Raw genomic sequence first — 20,223 nt, 5'->3', positions numbered from 1 at the left:
GTCTTCAAAGACTGATTTAAATGTTTGGTGGGATGGTGATGTAATTTGATAACACAGGTTTTTGTTTGCTTTCTTAATCACTTTTTAATTGCACTGCATTCTTCTCTTTGATAGATAAATTTGCATTATGGAGCACAGTAAATCAAGAAAGCTGAATGTTATTAGTTTTCTATGAATTAACATACTCCTTATTTTACTCAACTTCTCTGTTTCTCAAAAATCACAGTCATTGCTGCTGACTCACCCTACTCCTAGAATTAGACCCAGTGAGGTAAGCAAGATGAACAGGATTCACACCTTAACCTAAAATATATGTTTATTAGTTTTACTGTTTAAAGAGTTTGACATAAGAGAAAGCATCCTTCATTGCTCTCAACTAATAAGAAAATGGGACTAGACACTTACGTGTGTACTCTACCAGAGTATCAAGTAGATGTTAATTTCAATATTTGTTAGCTCTGGATTATTCCAGATTTTCCTCTTTAGTTTTGGTCCTTTACCAAACCCATAAAATCAACAGTGATTTTGGGTGGCAAGTACGGAATATTCAATATTTCAGGTTTTCATCACTGAGTCAGTTGCCTGAAGGCAAACATTTCCTTAATGAATAAACCACTTTTTTCTTCAAACTGTACTTCAAATGCCTTAATGTTTTCCACGTAACATGATTTCTTTAGTCCAAAGGAAAAGCACCTGTGCAAGAAGTGCAATGCCACTGAGAGGTGGAGTCATTAAAACTAATGAGTGCATTAGACATTCAAATCTCTGCAGATCCATCACTGGAACCACAACTTCCTCCATTTACTATAAAGAGATAGATCTTACCACTGTTAAGAAGCTCCCTCTACCCCCTTAGAGGAGATAATCCCATCAGATAACAAGGTAAATCAGCCTCTGTGCCTTTTTCTCAGCAGCCACCACGGCTGTGTTAAGGGCCATGATGATGCCATTGAATTTCAGTGCTTTAGGTTATGGATATTCACCTTATGGAGATATCCCTGGGACAGCAGATGCAGTGTCTGAGAGCATTCAGGGGCAGTCTCCTACAGAGTATTCTGTACAGACTGGTCAAATCCACTCTGCACAGCTTTGGCCCAGCATTCCTTGTGCACTCCATCACTCCTGAGCCTCTAAGACACAAAATTTTTTGTGATTTGTTCTTTTTTTTCCCACTTCCAAATAAGGGCTGGGTCTTAATCTGCCCTGATGGCATTTCACTGCACAATGCTGAGAGGAGAGGCTCCTGACAGATGAGGGGGTTGCAGGTGCACAGCTTGCTGGGCTAACACTGAAGGATCCTGCAGGACAGAGGCAGCCAAATAAGGCTCAGATAAACTATTCTCTAAAATTCATCTGAGGTTTGTATCTGAGGAAAGGCATCTCATTCCAAGAGGAGCTCAGCAACACACTAATAAACAGGAGGTGTAGCCAAGCAGAAGAAGGGAATAGGGAAAAAAGCAGGTAGAGAAGGCAGATATGAACTAAAGATTGACAGGTCTGTTCAGTTCTTACCCGAGAAGAGTTATCCACAAAAGTGCTTTTGGTGGTTTTTTTTGCTAAATTCCATTAAACTGGTAAACACTTTGCCTCTATTTCAGTGGGGAAAAAGCTATTTCCATTGCAAATATGAACTCTGTTCCATTGACTGTGCTCTTACAGAACACTTTTTGTACCTGAGAATTCCTCCTGCTAGAAGACTACAAAGGGCCACCTATTATGATTTCATGAATAATGGCAACATATATTATAAACTTTTGCTGCAATATTTGCATTCACATCATTCTTTTGTTCTGGGCTCGTGCCTTGTGATATTGTAAAAAGCCTTATTTTAACTTACCTGAATGTCTTTCAAAGTACAGATGAAGGTCAGTACTTTTATAAGCTTTCTTCCTCTGTAAGCCCATAATACTCTTATGACATTAAGGTATGTACTTAAAGACTTGATTGCTGGCTTTCATTTACTTAATATCTTGGCAAGTTTGCAGTACTGCCACGAAATCTGTTTAGTAGCAAAGCACACAACTGTTCTGCTTTTTAAGCTAGGCTTATTTATATAAATTTATTCCATAGCCTGCTCATCTTATTTTAATGGCCAGATGTTCTTTTCTCTTCACTTCTTAATAAACAAATACACTTAACTAACCAGAGATTCTCAAAGTTCTTCATCCTAATGGCTTTGGTATTTCCAACTTTTTTTTTTCCCCTTTGGGCCACCTTCTTCTATGAACAGTTAAGGGCACTAAAGGCATTTCCACTATAAAAATATTCATTTGTAAGAGAAGGACAGAAGTATATCAAACTCCTGCTCTCAGAAGCAGTTTACTTCAATATCTAACTGCAAGCTCACCACTTTTTCTAAAGTGAGCTTGACATCTGTTTTTGTTTACCATTTGGTAATGACATGAATTCATACTAAGAAGATGAAACAAAATTTAAATATAAGTACTCCCTCAGATACACTGGATGAAGAATATAGCATTTTCAAGACTCTATTCATCTCCTTACAGTGTACATGGAGGCTCTGTGATGGTTTAGTTGTGTTAAAAACAACAGTTGGATTTGCTGCTTGGTTTGCAAGAACAATACTGTGGAAAACATTTCATCCAAAAATACCCCACAAACAAATATAAAACCGCAAAGCATAACAAACACAAAGCAAGGCATTTCCAGTTCTAATGTAGCATTTTTGATCAGTTTTAGTTCTGAATGTAGGCATTCTTTTAAAGATAAGCAACTGGCCTTGTTCATTACCAAGGTTAGGCTAAACCCTGCTGTAAAACAGGAAAAGATATATATATATATATAAAAGACATTGAAAAGAGCACAGACTTATGGCAGCAATCAAACTTCATGAACTTGTTAACACAAAAATAGATTTGTACAAATCCCAAATAAAACATGTTAGAAATATTTCAGGACTGTATTAGATCCCACATTAGGTGTTTGTATAACTCAGGATGTGTTCACCCTTCCTCTGAATTATTTGGTAGAGACACAATGGTGGAGCAGGCAGGTGACTGAGGCTGATGTGATTTTGCAAAGGCCACCTTCTCAGCCTGGTCATTCTTCCTCTGAAAAGCCTACAACCACTAATACTGACAACGAGAGTTAAAAATATCTGTAAGATTTAGATGAATGTACTACAGTACTAAAGTGCTACTGTTCTGTCTAAATGACAGGGTCAGAAACAGTTTGTACTTAGCAAAGTGTTTTGCTGAATTACAGAAAATTACCACTGACATTGGTAAAGTTCATTAAGATGGCTCTATTGCATTCCATTTTGTATGGAATTAAAATGGAAATTGAACAAGAATACAAACTCATATTATTTAGCATGGTTCCTCTTCCCTATTTTACTTGTGCATATACAGTAGATATTTTTAAGAACTGTACACAATAACACCTAGACAGAGCTGCATTCCTCTGTTCTAACCTCTCAGGACTACAACTAGTTTCAAGTTTATGAAGTGTGGTTTATACAAACCACTCGTGCAGGGCTGGCCCAGAGGCAGCAGCAGCACCAAATGCCGAGTGAAAGTCCCAGATTTAACAGCTCAGGCAAAAGCCCAGACAATGGGACATGAGGCTGCTCTGCCTATTATAGCGAATTGTTCAGTCTTTGAGGGGGGATGCTGCCAACTGTTAGGGCACTAACATTCCCAGTGCCTGAGTCATTCATGTGGTAAAGCTGAGCGCCACGAGATGCCACTCACCATTCGTTTCATCCCTTTGGAAACGTTTTGGCTGCGATGAGAAATAAAAGGGAGGGAAGCACGGAAATAATGAACCATATGCAAAAACAGCAAGAGCAATTTACTCCCATTCTAACACTTTTTACATCAGAAATAGTAGGCATTGTGCACTGTTCAAAGGTGCTGATCACACAGCCCTGGGAATCAAACTCACTGATGTGCTTTAAAGGTGTTAAACACCCATCTAAAATAGAATATCCAAGTATCTTTTGGTGTTTGAGCATCAGATAGTGTGGACTAAAGCATGGAGTGGTACCCCTTAAATTAATAACTTTCCCTAACCATAAAATCTCAGCAATGTAGATCCTGATTAATGACTTTGGAACTGACAATTCAGTAATTTTTTCACTGCAAAACCAGCTTAGATCAGTTTAACTCAGGCTGAGGGAGTGAGGACGGTGTTTATTGCCTATTAGTAAAGGGGCTGACTTAACACTGAGGGCAGAACACCCAACCTGGGGCTCTCTGTAGTAAGTTACATCCCTGTAACCTCTGCAGGGTGCAACCCATTCAGTTTGATATGGAATATACTGTTGTTTTTGAGCATATCACAGAATCATAGAATGGTTGGGGTTGGAAGAGACCTTTAAGCTCATCTTGTTCCACCCCCTACCATGGGCAGGGACACCTTCCACTAGACAAGTTGCTCAGGGTCCCATCCAGCCTGGCTTTGAACACTTCCATAATCATAAGGTAATCCTGGGAGCCCACAATTACAGGGGCCTGCTGGAGTGTGCTTTCATTAAAAACTGCCACCACAGTAAGTCTGAAGGTCGAGACAGGGAGAACATTATGCTAAAAGTCAGCAATAACCCAGAAAGCATTAAGCTGCTTCCTACCTCTTGCTCCATGTTCTTCCAGTTGAGTTTCTAACTAGCATATTCTCTATATAAACTACATTTTCTAAAATATTAAACAGATGATACATGAACTCATACCATTTTGCTTACTTGAAGCTTATAATCAGTCTTTAAACTTTCCAAACAGAGAAAAGACAATTACCATGGCCCCTAATTTTACAGGAATATGAAGAGGGAAATAGCAGGGAAGAAAGAATTAATACATTAGTTATTTGCTTTCTTTTAAACAGACATATTTAAGGAAAGAAAAGACTAATTTGAATATTATGCAAAACCTAAGAGAAGGATATTACGATCATAGAGAACCTCGAGTACTGATTTAATCCTCAACTTTCTCATTACAGACTTTATAAATTAATTTTGATTCTTCCTGAAAAGTTCTTCATGAACTGTGTTCTAAAGTAATAATATCTGATGTAATTTATAGTGTTAGGAAAATTCTTTTACAACTCTCATATGATTGCCTTCAGTGAGTGTAATTATTCCCTTCTTAAATTTTGATCTACAGGTCTCATTTCAAATGAAGGCTTAAAGGTTAAAACCAGGCTAAGATGGTTCTGTCTGTCTTGGACACAAGGGAAATGCTCCTTTAGCCCTATCAAAGCAACTTTGAATTCTCCCAGGGAAGAAAACCACTTCTTACTTAGCTTTTAGAATTTCCTGGCTTTGATTCAGGAGAAAAAGCTTTTCACAATTTGTTGATTCTCTCAAACCTTGAATTGCTAAAACCAATAGTTAGATTGTGATTGTAAAAAGGGGAGGACAAAAATCATAAAACTCCTAGAATGGTTTGGTTTGGAAGGGACCTTAAAGACCATCCAGTTCCACCCCCCTGCCATGGGCAGGGACACCTTTCACTATCCCAAGTTGCTCAGAGCCACATCCAACCTGGCCTTGGATACATCCAGGGACAGGGCAGCCACAGCTTCTCTGGGCAACCTGTGCCAGGGCCTCACCACCCTCACAGGGAATAATATTCTTCCAAATATCTAATGTAAACCTGCCCTCTGTCACTTTAAAGTCATTACCCCTTGTCCTGTCACTACATGCCTTGGTAAAAAGTCCCTCTCTAGATTTCTTGTAGGCCCTTTGGATACTGGAAGGTGCCATAAGATGTTTCATGCTTGAGCCTGAAGGAAGTATTTAGGAGTTCCTGCTAAGATGACCACATTATTAGGATCATTAAAGACCTTTCCTCCCCAAACACTAGTAGATACTCTATAGCTTGGTTACATCTGAGTCCTCCTCCTGGATCTTTGCTGTGCCTGCCACATTCCATATGCTATTTCTGAAAAGTGAGAGTTCAGTAGTCTGGACTTATTTGCTCCTTTATCTTCAAACTGCTGATGTTACTCAGAAAATACCAAGGCTAATTCTCTGCTTACACAAATTGTCCTTTTCATTCCTCTGCATCTGACTGATATGAATGTAATTAACTCCATTAACTTGCACAGTCATATCCTCTCCCTTCCCCCTCTTTTATTAATATTAATGAAAAAGAATTTGGACCTCTATTTTCTGAAGTCAGTGCTGCAGAGATTGGTGCTAGGAAAGCAAGCTACTCTAGAAATACACCTTATTATTTATGATATTATCCATACCATGAGAGTTTGACACACTCACATTAGACAATACACAGTGAATTTTAATTTAGATGAACCATTGGTTTTGGAAGGATTTAGACTATCTCAGTGACTGCTGATTGACATAAAATTAAAAGGGAGAAAGAGTGGCTTTGAAAGTGGTTGTGCATATATTTAACTTGGTGGTGTACTGAGGGAATGAAGGGATTGCCTCTCATGACCTGTGTGGAAAGGCAGTAGAATAAAAATGTGGTTCTGCACTTAGCCTTTCCTTTCTAATACCTGTCATGTCTCAGATTTGCCACCTTCAGATGAATTACTGCTCCTCCCATGCATAGTGTGAATTGTTTGATGTATCTTTCGAGCAGCTGTTCAATCTGGGATACAGGAAAGTCCTGTAATTTATCCTGAGTCAGGGGTGGCATTCCTCTCTGCTGCACCCAGCAGCAGGACAGAAAAACTTAGGATTCTCAGTTTTGTTTTATGTTAGGAAGAAGCAACTAGTTTCCTCAATTTAGTTAGAATAAATTATTTCCTATCATATGCCCAACTTTTTATTGTAGCCAGTGAAAAACACGAGGTGAGTTCACATCTACCAACTTACTGGCTCTTAAGGGAAAAATAGTTTCTTCCCATACTTTGATAGATTCGGTGTCCACCCAGAGACAGAGAAGAATGCACTAAAATGCAGCTGTCCATGAAAAAGGCTTTTCTATAGGGCAGTAATCTTACTACCTTTAGAACAAATTCAATTTTTGCATTGGCAGGAAATCCAAAGAGAAAAGACACCAGAACACCTGGGACGGTGACATTCTACTGCACAAGGAGAAATGTATGTTCCAATCAAAACAGTCCTTTCCATAGCAATTGTTTTTATCCGCATTTCAGAAACTGTGCCTCTTGAAATGACAGTCCTTGTACAAATGTTTGAGAACAGAATCTAGAACACTGTGCTGATTTATCAATTTATTTTTGACGTTTGTTAATATTTGTACCCGATAAGGGAAAACATTTCTGATATTAGAAGTAGATTGGATATTGCATATATCCAGACTTATTTTTAGTGGTGAAACATATACCTTGGTATGTCATAAGTCAAAATAAAATAAAGCTAGAAAATTCAAAACAGTCCATAGTAAATATATAAAGATTATAAACAGATGAAGCTGACTGACACCTGGTTGAATTCTTCTTACCTGACTCATCTATTTTTCTTTATATAAAAACAGCCAAAGCAAAACAGAAGAGGGGTTTCTGTCAGATTCAAAGCATTGATATATGTCACAGAGAGGTGCTATATGATACTTTCTTTGACTTTTATCAAATCCTGCAGAAAAAGCAAAAAATTCAGTGAGGGAAGGCTATCCAGCCATTTCATGGGAACACGGAGGGATCGTACCAGTTCATGTTTAAAGAAATGTTGTTCAGTCGTCTCCCAATTCTATCTCCTGAGGGATGGGACATGACATTTATAGATAGAAAAAGTAGTAATGGCCATTCTCAGGATCAGAGGAAGCTGCCCAGCGCACCCAGCTGTACCAGCATTAGGTGTGAAGTGCATTGGAAGGGTTTTGCACAGCACATATTTAAACCCTGACTAATTGCTTAAACAATACTGTCACTTTCTCAGTGTCACTTGCTAGATATGTCCTCTGACACACTTAGTCTTTCTAAAAACCTCAAAGTAAAAAAAGCAGGATGTAGCAATCCCTTCAATGTTAAAAGCTGGAGTTCTGAGCCTTTCATTAGTATACAGAAGGTGAGCCTTTAATTACTAATCTTTCACAGTCTGTAGCACCCTAGGGCTTCCAAACATCCTGGTAAAGGCAGGAAGGATATTTCAGACTTCATTTCAATTCCCTTAAACTTTTGTCAACAGCCTCATTTCAAATGGAAACTGCTCGGTGCTGCTCAGCTGTGCTGTCTCAGCTGCTAAACCAGCCCAGCCCTGGAAAAAACTGCCCTCATTAAAAGAGACGGGCATGAAATAAGACTCAGCTTCAAAAACCTCTAAACTACCGCAACACTGAAAGAGATGAATATAAACTTTTGGGGCTTTTCTATATCATAAAGACATTTGGCCATAAAAATATTTTATATCCCCTGTAGATGGTAAACAGGAGGGAAGCAGTGATGTGGTGGATATGTATGAGGCTTGTCCCACGACTGCCTTGAGTCCTTTGCAGTACTGTAAGACACACACATGCCCCAGGCACACACTCTGGGGCTTGCTAAGACCTGCAGGGAGCCTTTCTGAAGGCTTCTGGCAGATTTCTGTCACCAGAAGGAAATGCTGCTCAAAATTCAACAAATCACAACACAATGGCCTATTTTGCAGACTGGCAGAAAGTACTTTCCAGTTCTTTACCCCTGTTATGTGGGTATTTTCACCTACTTCTTTTCACATTCTTTACAAGTTGGATTTTGGACACAAATGCCCTGATATTTCAGAGTAGGCTCAGGCAAACTCAAAGACAGTTCTCCATAAACCAGGGCAAGTGTCACTGGCCAAGTGATATATGAACCACGTAAGTATAATTGATAGCTATTCCTAGGAAAGACACCTTAGATGATTAAATGATATTTCTACTTCATTCTTAATTCAAAACTGATTATTACATGTACAGTTACTCGTGTTATACTTCCCAATTTGAAAAATGAAGGCAAGGAGGTTGAAAACCTCTTTAACAATGCCAAGAAAGAGACACAGATATTGCACTGAAACCATGAAAAAGGCATCTGTTCTGAGCTTCGTGTTTTAAACTGAACATTCAAAACACTTTTTGCTGTTCCAGTGATAATTCTCAAAATCTAATTGTGTTGCAACCATTCAGGAGAAACAAATCTCTGTCTTGTAAAAGTCATGATATATAGTGTGGCTTGTTGAGTTACATCAGAAATAGCTTCTATGGTTTGTATAATGTTTTATGACATTTTATGAAGTTTGTTAATTAATGCTGCACAGTATTGTAAAATTGGCAACCAGAATTATTTTGAACTCTTCGATTTTTTTCCTTTCAAATCCAGTTAAATATTCCACAGGTGCATACAATGATATTTGGTAAAACAATCAACCAACCAACCAAAAGAACAAAACTTCTTTTAAATTTAATAGGAAAAAAATGTACAGTAGACTGGACAGTCTCTAATGTCAATGATCTGGTTGTTAAAGCACCATTGACACTGGTAACACCAGCAAACCATAGTGTACTATGCCTCATACTTAGTGTTCAGGGAAAACATGATCTGTAGCTGCTCTAAAGAGTAATTCTGATCTCTAGAGAGGAGTCTCAATGATCCCATTAACATTGATCCTGTTTAAGAAGTCTCAGGCATAATACATTATTAATATGACCCCCTTTCTGTTTCTTTTTTTTTAATGGTTTGAAAAGAAACAAAGGAAATTAGATAGAAATGTCTCCATTAAAATAACATAAGTGGTCAGACTAAAACTCTTCAATGACAGGAAATCCAGAATTCAAAGTTGCTGCTCCCACTGTCTCCAGACATCAGCTGAACTCATGTGCAATACTTTGCAATATTGAAGCCTGGAGGGAGTTCAAAACAAGGTGACTAAAGGATGAGTCACCTCCTTCCTGCAGGTTTATGTCCAAACCTTAATGCATTTTTTGTGTATCATACCAGTAACTGTCTTCTAGTTCTCACTCCTTTAACACGTGATTTTTCACAAGAATTTCATCTTCCACACAAAACAAAATCATGCTAAGAGTAAAAAAATATAAATTCTTGAGGGATTTGATGGAAAGACATTGCATAGAATGCTCATGTCCCAGGCTAGATATAATGTTAACAAGAAATATCAAAAATCAAAAAACCAGAATATATTACCCGACCAGACTTTTTTTCAGTAGTGGAATATAACTGTAAATTAACATGTCTACCATCCCTATGTTTAAAGCTAGCTTTAGCTTAAAGCTGGAAACCAGAGTCAATATTCAACTCAAATTATGCCAGTTCCATATTTTCCAACAAAATACTTCCTAAGTATTTCAAGAGAAGATGGAATTACCCATTTTACAACATGCAGGAATAGAAGTTTGAAGTGGATCCCTGATATAGAGGTCAGATCATCAGTGAGCTCATTCTTGCTCATTCCACCCCACATTCCCTCATGGCACCACTTACTGATCACAGACTAACATGGAGAAGTACCTTGTCACCCTGTAAACATTGTTATGTGCTTTGGCCACTAAGAACAATGCATGTCATCTAGTCTGTGTTTTATAAAGAAAATTGCATATGTCTGTCACACAGAAACTCAAGAATGAATCAGCAGAAAGCCCAAGAGCACATAATTAGTCTTATCTGACAAATAATTAGTCATAAATTCCTATTCTAAGTATACAACAAAAGAATTTCATAAACCATGAAGATATTTGCAAAGAACTCCACATCCCTTCTCCATGTGTGTGCACAGTGGACTCCTGTCAGGGCAGCTCTCAGGACACTATATAGGAATTCAAGTGCCAGCACACAGGAGCATTGGGAATCCTGCACTGAAGCTGGATGCAACTGCACAGAATAAGACTGCTTTTACAATCACCCACCTCCAAAAGCTGCTTTTGAAACAGATACATATTGGTTTCTTTCAGAACAAAGATGCCTGATGTGCTATTAGTGAACTGATCAGTATTATTCAAGAGATAACGTTCACATAGAAGGGCATAAAAGCTCCTTGTGGAAAGGAAAAGGCTACAGGAATCCTCTCTGAATTTTTCTCTCCAAAATTTAAAATATCTAGGGAGTTACAGCCAATGGACAAACTTGTTTATTCTATTTTTATGACCTAAGAAGGACAGAGCCCATAACACCACAACAAAGATTTGCAGGCTCGAATCCCAAACTGGAACTGCCAAACTGACTGCAAATTTTTGCAAGTACTCCAAAATAAAAGATTACTCTGGCATTGCTAATAGGTTTACTACAGGAGTTTACTTTGCTGCCAAATCAACACAAAATAACAGTAAAAACACCTTTTGCTCTCCCTTTACCACCAACAAAATTTCCTACTGGGAGTGCCACCAGTCACAGAATTATATCTGTGCAGTTTTTTTTGAGCACAGTAAAGTCTTCAGTTTTCTTAAAAAATGATACCATAAGGAAAAGCATCCCTGCTTTGTTGTGAAAGATTTCCTGGTTTTAAGGTGAACCTTCAAAATATTTCCACCTAGCACTTTTGTACTAATGCATGCAGGCTAATCTAGTTGTTTTAAGGTTCCTTGTTACATAAAGTACAAAATCTTATTTAATTTCCAATCAAACATCAGTGATTTGGCATTCATTTTTCACAGTACCCTTTGTTGAATGCAAAGAAGCTTATATATGGAATTATTTATGTCTATACTAGTTTCATATATGTATACACAGGCATAAGTGTACCTCCATACATGTGCATATATAAATCTATGTCTAAAATCAAGGAAATGTGGTTGCTAACGTTTTCTTTCAGAGAACAACAGCAAAAACAGCAGGGGGCAAGCAGCAGCAGGGAAACGGGAAGAGCTTTAGAGTGAAGAGCACGACAAGATCCCAAACACATTAGAAACAGATTTGTGTAATAGTATTTCAGCATTAGGGAAATATCTGGTTATGTTGCCTTTTTAAAGTGCATCCCTGAGCAGTTAATATCAATTACCATAAGCAGGTAAAATTCCAGTTCTGTCTCTGTGCAAAAACACAGATTTCAGTCTTGAGGGAAAATGTTGGCTACTTTCACCCACAAAAACTGTAAGAAAAAGGAAATTCATATCATTTTTGAAGATGTAATTCAAAATCAAATGCTTTTTTTGATGAGTAATTTTTTATTTCTGTGCATATTAAACTAAATGCAACAAATAGTAGGTATTTCCTTTAAGAAAAACAAAGCCTAGTAGGTAGCTGGATCCCACCAGTCATTAGAAATGTATACACTGAAAAAAAAAATGAAAGCCAGATGCCAGAGATAATGGCAAAGAGATTTGCACTGGTGTTCACCTCAATTTACTCAAAAAAAAAAATCAAAAAAGTTTAGTTGTCTCCTATTAAATCTTAAATCTTTTTACTGGGATTTTCTCTGTAAACCCTGTTGGCAGCTGTGGATGCAGCTTGGGAAAAGCACCCTTGCACCCCTCATGAGAAGAGCAAGGGATAAATAAGGGGGATAGGTGGCACAGACTCGAGGTGCCAAAATGTTCTGGAAAGATCAATTCAAAGAAAAGTAACTGTTTCTGTGCTGCCCAGGGCAGCTGGGCCAGCAGTTCACATATTAAAATGGAAGGTTATTACCCTTCTCTCTCTCTCTCAGCCCACCACAGAATCTTGGGTAGTCATTTCTGTCCATATTAGAGTTGAGGGACAGCTCTGCTAATAAGTTGTAAACCCCTTTCTGTTTAAAGGTAGACTAATTTAAGTGCTCAAAGTCCACACATCTATTTGGAATTTCCTGACATTTGATATTTGCTCTGGAGTTCAGCAAGATTAACATTTTGAGGTCAAAGTCATTCAAGTCCTCAGAAAGTGATGCTTGTAATAAAATCCATGCCTGCCTTTATGCTGGCAGATGTTAATTATGTCTCTTCTACAGCCTCAGATATCAGGACAGAACTACAGCCTTTTGTAAAACCATCTTGATCATTCAATATCTACTTGGTTAATTTTAAATATTGAAAATAACCCTTTAAAAGGAATCCAGTTCCCTAGATAGCTTCTATAGCCTAGGTAACACTGCTTCCCCATCTTCCTACTGCCAAACTGGTTCTTGTTTGCTGATTAAGAAGAAAATAATCTGAGTATTGAAGAAGAAGTCTTACTTACTTTCATTCCTTTTACTTCAGAGCAGACTGGGTGGGATACCTGTTCCCTCTCTGATGAATTTGCCTCAGGAGATAACAGTAGGGAAATCTGAGGAAATAGAAGATAGGAAAACATCATCATCCAGATTTTTTATAAACTCTTAATTCTACTTGCACATGTATAAGTGGAGGTTGGAAAGATGCTGCTCTACAGAAGCTTAAGATAATCAGAGATTACTTTTTTTTAGCTTGTCCTTCACCCCTATTCATAAAACATCATGCCTGTGCCAATCCTGCCATCAAAATATATATGGATGGTCCAGTAACTAGTTCAGAGAGCTGAATAGCCAAATATCTCCCCAAAAAATGATGGGAGGAAGCAGTTGCTTGTCTGAGCCAGTTCAAGGTTAACAGAGGAAAAAGAACAGGACAGCAGCATCTCTAAAAGCCTTGAATTGAGCTGGGTTTCAGTCTTTTTTTAGAGCCTCCTTCCAGTCCTAACAACAATTACAGGAGTGTTGAAGTCTGGAACGGATTGTTGACCTTTGCCTAGACATTTGGTGGATACATAGTTTGTGCTACTTTAATTAAATATAGGGCTGATAGCCTGGACCAGTGGTCAGAAACTCATTAAAGTAATGAGAATGCCTTTGCAACTACCTTCCAGGCTATCTTTGTAAACTCTTCAGGCAATATTAGAGATTGCAGAGTTGAGAACAGGTCCAAAAATCTACTAGAGGAATAAATGATGATGGGAACTCATTATCAGATGAGAGAAATTAATCCAGATGGCTGGAAACGGGAATAGGGCAAGTTCAACCTAGTTCTGTTTATTTCAACTAAAATTTTTCCATTCCCAGCACATCAGTGAATGGAGAAAATGATTGCATAAAATTCTTATTTATAGTATGGTCCTGAAATGTCCAGGGAAAACATCTGATTCACAGATATTAAGATTTAATTACATTTTAAATTCATTTAATAAGATGAAAAAGTTTGAAATATTAGATATGAATCTACATCTGAACTTTTCCCAAATCTCTCTTCCTAAAGTGCCTGTAACTGGAGGTTCCCCCAGGATTAACATCTTGAGTATCCTTTCCCTCACATTCTCTGTCAAATCTCTGTTCAAAACCTCCAAAAGCCAAGCAAACCCACAGAGCCACAGCTATGAGATTGCTGCCATCAGAAGCCTAAGAAGGTGTCTCTACAGTATTGCTACATAACACACAGCACAAGCACTTATTAAACTCACACTGGAACTGGTTTTATTAGAGTAAATTGTGAGCAATCTCACAAAAGCCTTTGCATTATCATTTAAAACTATATCGGCAAAAAGGCTTTTGAGCTTGTAGTGCCTTAAATTTTCCAAACAAGGGCATAGAGCTCATCAGCCCGAATGTAAAATTTTGCCTGGTTGATTTTATTTCCCTTGGCATTTTTCCTTTTTCTCTTGACAAAAGACATCTCCATTGCTGTGCTGATAAAAGAGCAGCAAAGCTATATGATACTGCCACCTCCATCAAAAATCACTTCCTTGTCAAAAATCTATATATTATTGTTATAGCTGAGAGTGGCTTTGGTGTGGATTCAAGGGAATGCTGCTGTGACACACTGCCTGTGTTTGCACTGGGCCTTTGCTCTGCTCTGCCTGGTAACTGTTTCAGGCACAGAACCTTTTTTTTTGTCTGTGCTATACTTGTCAACTGCTTCATGGGCTGACCACTGGGAGGACTGAAGCTTTGAGAAGCCTGTTTTCAAGGTAATTAAAAGTAAAGATTTTTCCTCTCGTTGTTTTGGGGTTTTTTTCTGCCCCAGGATTTTTGCTCTTGAGCAGAAACTCGCCATTGAAGTGAACAGAGCTTTCAAGAATGACATCTCTGGTCAGTGCAGCTGCACTTGTACAGCACTGTGCAGGGCTGTGTTTGGCCAGCTGAGAATGGGACAACAATTAAAATAAAGCTCTTGTAAAGAACCAGAATTTGGGCAGATGTATTATGTGCTTTTAAGAGATAATATGCCTCAGAGAATGAGATGGCAAAATTCAGCTGAGATGTAAGCTCTTTTGAAAAATCCCCTTCACCAGTTAAACTGTGCCTGTGTGTACCGGAGCTGTTGTCATCTGAATAATCCCACCGGGAGCCATGACAATAAAGCAGAATTCCTAAGGCAGAAGAACAGAGAAGGAAGAGGATTTCACATGATGCTTTCTCTGGCAAGAACATTTTAAATTGGCCCATTTCAGATCGAGGGCAGCCCTGCCCAGAAGGACCTGGGGGTGCTGGTAGGTGAGAGGCTGGACATGCCCCAGCCCTGAAACCCCCTGTCTGGGCTGATCCCACAGCCTGGGCTTCAGGGGATGGGGGAACTCTGCCCCTCTGCTCTCCCCTGCAGAGCTGCCTCCAGTCCTGGGGAACAGCACAGGAAGGACATGGAGCTGTTGGAGTTAGTCCAGAGAAGGGACACCAAGGTGATCAAGGGATGGAGCACCTCTGCTACGAAGAAAGGCTGAAAGAATTGGGATTGTTCAGCCTGGAGAAGAGAAAGCTTTGGGGTGACATAATTGTGGTCTTCCGGTACCTGAAGGGAGCTGACAAGAAAGATGGGGAGGGACTATTTACACAGGTATGTAGTGACAAGGTAAGGGGGAATAGCTTCAAACTGACAGAGAGTAGGTTTTGATTAGATGTTAGGAATAAATTCTTCCCTGTGAGGGTGATGAGGCCCTGGTACAGGTTGCCCTGGCTGTGGCTGTCCCATCCCTGGAAGTGTCCAAGGCCAGGTTAGAGGGAGCTTGGAGCAACCTGGGCTAGTGGAAGGTGTCCCTGCCCATGGCAGGTAGTGGAACTAGATGATCTTTAAGGTCCCTTTCAACCCATTCAAACTCCTTTCAAACCCATTCTATGATTCTATGATGCCACTATTCTAGCTGGATATACAAGTTATTACCAAGATCTCCTTTGCTGAGACAGTAGGACCTGAATTTAAAATGTTAATAAAGGAGTAAAAAAGTTCTTATCTCTTTCCAAGTTTTCCTTGGATCTATACTTTTCTTTTTTTTCCTATCCTTTCCACTTTATATTATTCAGTGAAAAAATAGGGGGAGTGGGAAGGAAGGAAGTAGGTGAAAAAAAATTACATTAGGCAAATCAGTGTGTTTCTGTCCATATGGTCTCTCCAGAAAACAGAAGATATGGCAAAAATCACTCATACCAGACAAGTAAAAGAAAGGCTGCAGCAAAGACTGTAACAGGATAAAATATCTAGCAGCATAATCCATCCCTGCTCAGGGCCTGACTATGCACTGGTGTAAAAAAGGAAAAACCTGTTTCAGAGGGAGCCAATTCAGCTCCATGAAATATGACTGCAAATCTTCTCACGCCCTGGCCTTCCACCCTTCCATCAGAACACGCTGAGGGGACAGTGACAATCTAGTGGTTAAGGCAATTAATAGCTCCAAAATGTCTTCATTGCTAACTTTGGGAAATGAGGTCAAGAACAAGTTTTTCAAATTCAGAAATAATTTTTCAAACTTTACTCTCAAAACCGTAGTGAGGTCCAAGTGTGACACTTAGAGGTCAGTCAACAGGCTTAATAAGCACTGATCAGACACTGACATGCCAGACTGAAACCCATCTTTGGTTTCATTTGGGACCTGTGTGAAATTAAGAATTTAAGGATAACGGAAAACATTGAAATATTCATATTTCCTTTGAAAATGAGGAAAAGTACATTTAGTATTTTCAACTATACTTGCAACACATAAAATAGCTGCAGAAAAGTTTTACTTTTAAATTTTATGCCCTAATTTCATCTTCCTTTTTTTTTTTTTTTTTACGTATCAAGTCATTTCATACCAAGACAAGTAGGAACACTCTGAATTAAAGGTCAAAGTATTTCATTACAGCCACCCATTCAGAGCAGCAAGAAGGGAATATCTTTCAAGCATCTTTCAAACTATCTTTCAAGTATTCTGTATTGCAGCTGCCCTTTATTGAACCTGCTCACGTTTTGTTGGGCTTAGAGCAGTAGCAGATAATTTTTAGATTTGTTCTGATGTAAATGTTTGTATGTAGATCTACAGAAATTATTACTTAGAAAAATGGAGCTGTACTGTTTAGTGGTTAGAGAAAATCACAAACTGATAATATTTGTTAAATTTAACATTTGCCTGATAAATTTCCTTTTGGTCAATAGGCCATCTATTATGCAAAGAAAAATAGTAAAACATATAAATGGTGATACAATATAAAGTTCCAATGTAATTATGATGTGTACATATAATTTATATGAAATATATGCGCGTTGAATTAGGCATATTCGTGTTAACAAAAAAATAGCAAATGCTTAGAAAATGAATATATAAAGTAAATAATATATGAAAGACTACTTATGGAGGTGATTTCTCGAATTTTTTTCCTCAGGAATCATACTGACAACAGGCCTTCTGACAGAGCCGTGTTAATGCAGGGTGTGTGGAGGTATATGAGTGTATATATGTAGTTACACAAGTAAAAATATAACGTTACCATTCTTCCTGAAATAAAGCTGGTTTTTTTCTAGTATATTCAGAGTGGCTAGACAGACACAAACCTAACCTAAAATAAAAGCATTAGCACACCACATTTAATTTCAAACTAATCTTATGAAATGTCACAACGACTTCTAAGACACAAGTTAAATAGAAAGTTAAATACTGAAATACGTATATTACTGTGCTATGGCATATTATGGGTATATTTCCTATGGTGAATTTTTACACAAGAGCTCATTAAATATTTCAGAAATTTTTAAAAATATTTTAAAACATATATAAATCAGTGTACAAAGACTTATAAAACATAGTAGCAAATTTAAAAAGCTCCAGATATTGCTTACAAGAATTCTCACTGAACTTCAAACATTTTTAAACATTTTGACAATTTTTCTTCATTATAAGATGGACATACCTTTGTAACCAATTCAAATGCTGTCTAAAATGTCAGCTTTCACCTCTTAATCATTCCACTGTCATAAAGCTTCTGATTCACAGGAATATATAATAAATGCTTGGAAAACATCCAGAAACTGGAGTGATGATGTCAGTACAAGTGGAGAACCAGATAAATGACATCCAGTGTTTCAGCACCACTGTAAAAGAAAATGTGTGCTTTCAGCAAGAGACTCATTTAACAGTTGGGTTGATCTTAGTTAATGCTTTAAGAACAGAAGTGTATAACTTAATTACTGTCAATAATAATAGTAAGGGATTTAATGCTCAGAGCACCTTTCAGTTATTTTAGTATTAGTAATTTTGATTGCATGTTGTATTTGTAGTAATTTAGTCCTTAGGCACTCTACATTCTTGTAATTCATATAAATATCCTTACACCAAGTTTTCCTTATAGATGACCCTCAAATTTCAGCGTGTACACTTGTCTTAAAAATCAGTAGTTTGACTTGCAAAGACACTGAGCACCGAAGCAACTCACACTGCTTTAGAAAGATGAGTTACTAGCCTGTATCAGGTATACAAACTTTAATAACTCATCCTAATCTATGACATACTCTGTGAGACATTTCTATTCTTCTAAAATCCATTTCAATTCAAGCTGCTTTGGTCAAACTTGACAGTCACTGTCCAAAGCTGAGATATTTCTATATATCCATTTTAATTCCCATGCAATGAAGTATGAATTACTACAGAGCTCACACAGTTCTGGACTGTGGGCAGCTTGATTGATCCATCTTCCAGAATGGTACAACATGCCCAGATATTACATAAATCCATAAATCCAAGTACATTTCCAGGGCTCGAAGCAGGTGGAGGCTGGAGCACACAATTAAGGATTTAGTGGCCACATAATATGAAGTTTGCAGAGAGCATCTAATAATGAACATTTCCAAAAGTCTAAAAATATCAAGAGTTTAAGGAAATAAGGAAAAGGGACAAATAAATGCCTTTGCCAAATATCACCTCCCCATTGTAAAAGTTAGCAGTGTCGAGTCTTCTCAAAAAGAGAAATCTCATGGGTTCCTTCTGGTTTTACCACAGCAAAGAATACTTTATTTCCTTCCCTTGTTCTTGTATATGTCCAGAGCACTTTAGAGGCTGTTCTGTAAACAAAATAAAGAGGAAATATTTTCTTGACCTTGATGCTTTGTACAGAGAATTGCAATCCAAATTTTCAGGTTTCTGTAAAGCCAGGATACATGTAAGTTGACATTAATAATGAATGGGCAATTGCCAGTTCTTAAAGTAACATGGTTAGTACAGTTCAGTGTAAACATTTCACACTCTGGTAAGCAAGATCAGGTTTGGATGTTTAAATCAATATTAATTTTGGTTTTCAATTCATCATTTTTAGTTTTGCAAGTGCCTAAATATAAGTGGGATCTGCAGACAAAAGCAGCTGTACATCAAGAGGCATGTGGTGCAACCTAGGCAGAAATACATGTGGAGTTCTGAGCTTCATCCTAAACTTCCTATTCAAGAAATATTCTTAATGCCATCTGTTGTTGCATTTGACTGTTGTTAGTCTTCTAACATTAGCTGATTAGTCTTTCCTCGTGCATCAAAATAAATGAAAATGTCTCAAAATACATTTTCACAGTAGAGACTGTACTAAATGAGGAAAAAAATGGCACAGAATCACTTCATTCTAATGAATGGCAAAGGAGAGGGGAAAAGCTCTTTTGGATTTCTTAATTTTTTAAATGTTATTAATTATTTGTATTCAAAATTATTAATATATCACTTTGATCTTCACAGTGTAATCTTATACATACATATCCATCATATTTTACTATATATGTTTTATAGGTATACACACAGTTACACACTTTGGGGGAAAAATCAGATACTTCTAAGTAGAGACAAATACAAAATGTCTCAGTGCCTAGAAATACTCTAACAAAGAGAATGTAGTAGTAACTGCTCCAAGACAGCTACATTTAGCTTTGCCTGATCCCATAGTCCAGCAGGACTCCCCTGTCAGGGAATCAGGCCCTTCTCCAGCCCCAGAGCCCTGTGGATACAGCTCTGCGGGTACATTACATGGCACGATGCTCTGCCTGGGCTTGCTGTAATTATCCCTCCTGAGGAACAGGATATATTAGCCTGAGAAAAGTACAATATTAATGCTCCTGGCTGCCCTACTACTGCTCTCCTTCGAGAAAGGCTAAAGGGCTTCAGAAGCTGAGGGTAGGGGACTTGTGTCCCTGTTCTGCTGGCAGTCACACTGTCTGTCAGGGCAAC

The sequence above is a fragment of the Manacus vitellinus genome, unplaced genomic scaffold (assembly GCF_001715985.3).
Source record: "Manacus vitellinus isolate BGI_N305 unplaced genomic scaffold, ASM171598v3 scaffold_19_pilon, whole genome shotgun sequence".
Lineage (NCBI taxonomy): Eukaryota > Metazoa > Chordata > Aves > Passeriformes > Pipridae > Manacus > Manacus vitellinus.
This window is presented reverse-complemented; position numbering follows the sequence as displayed.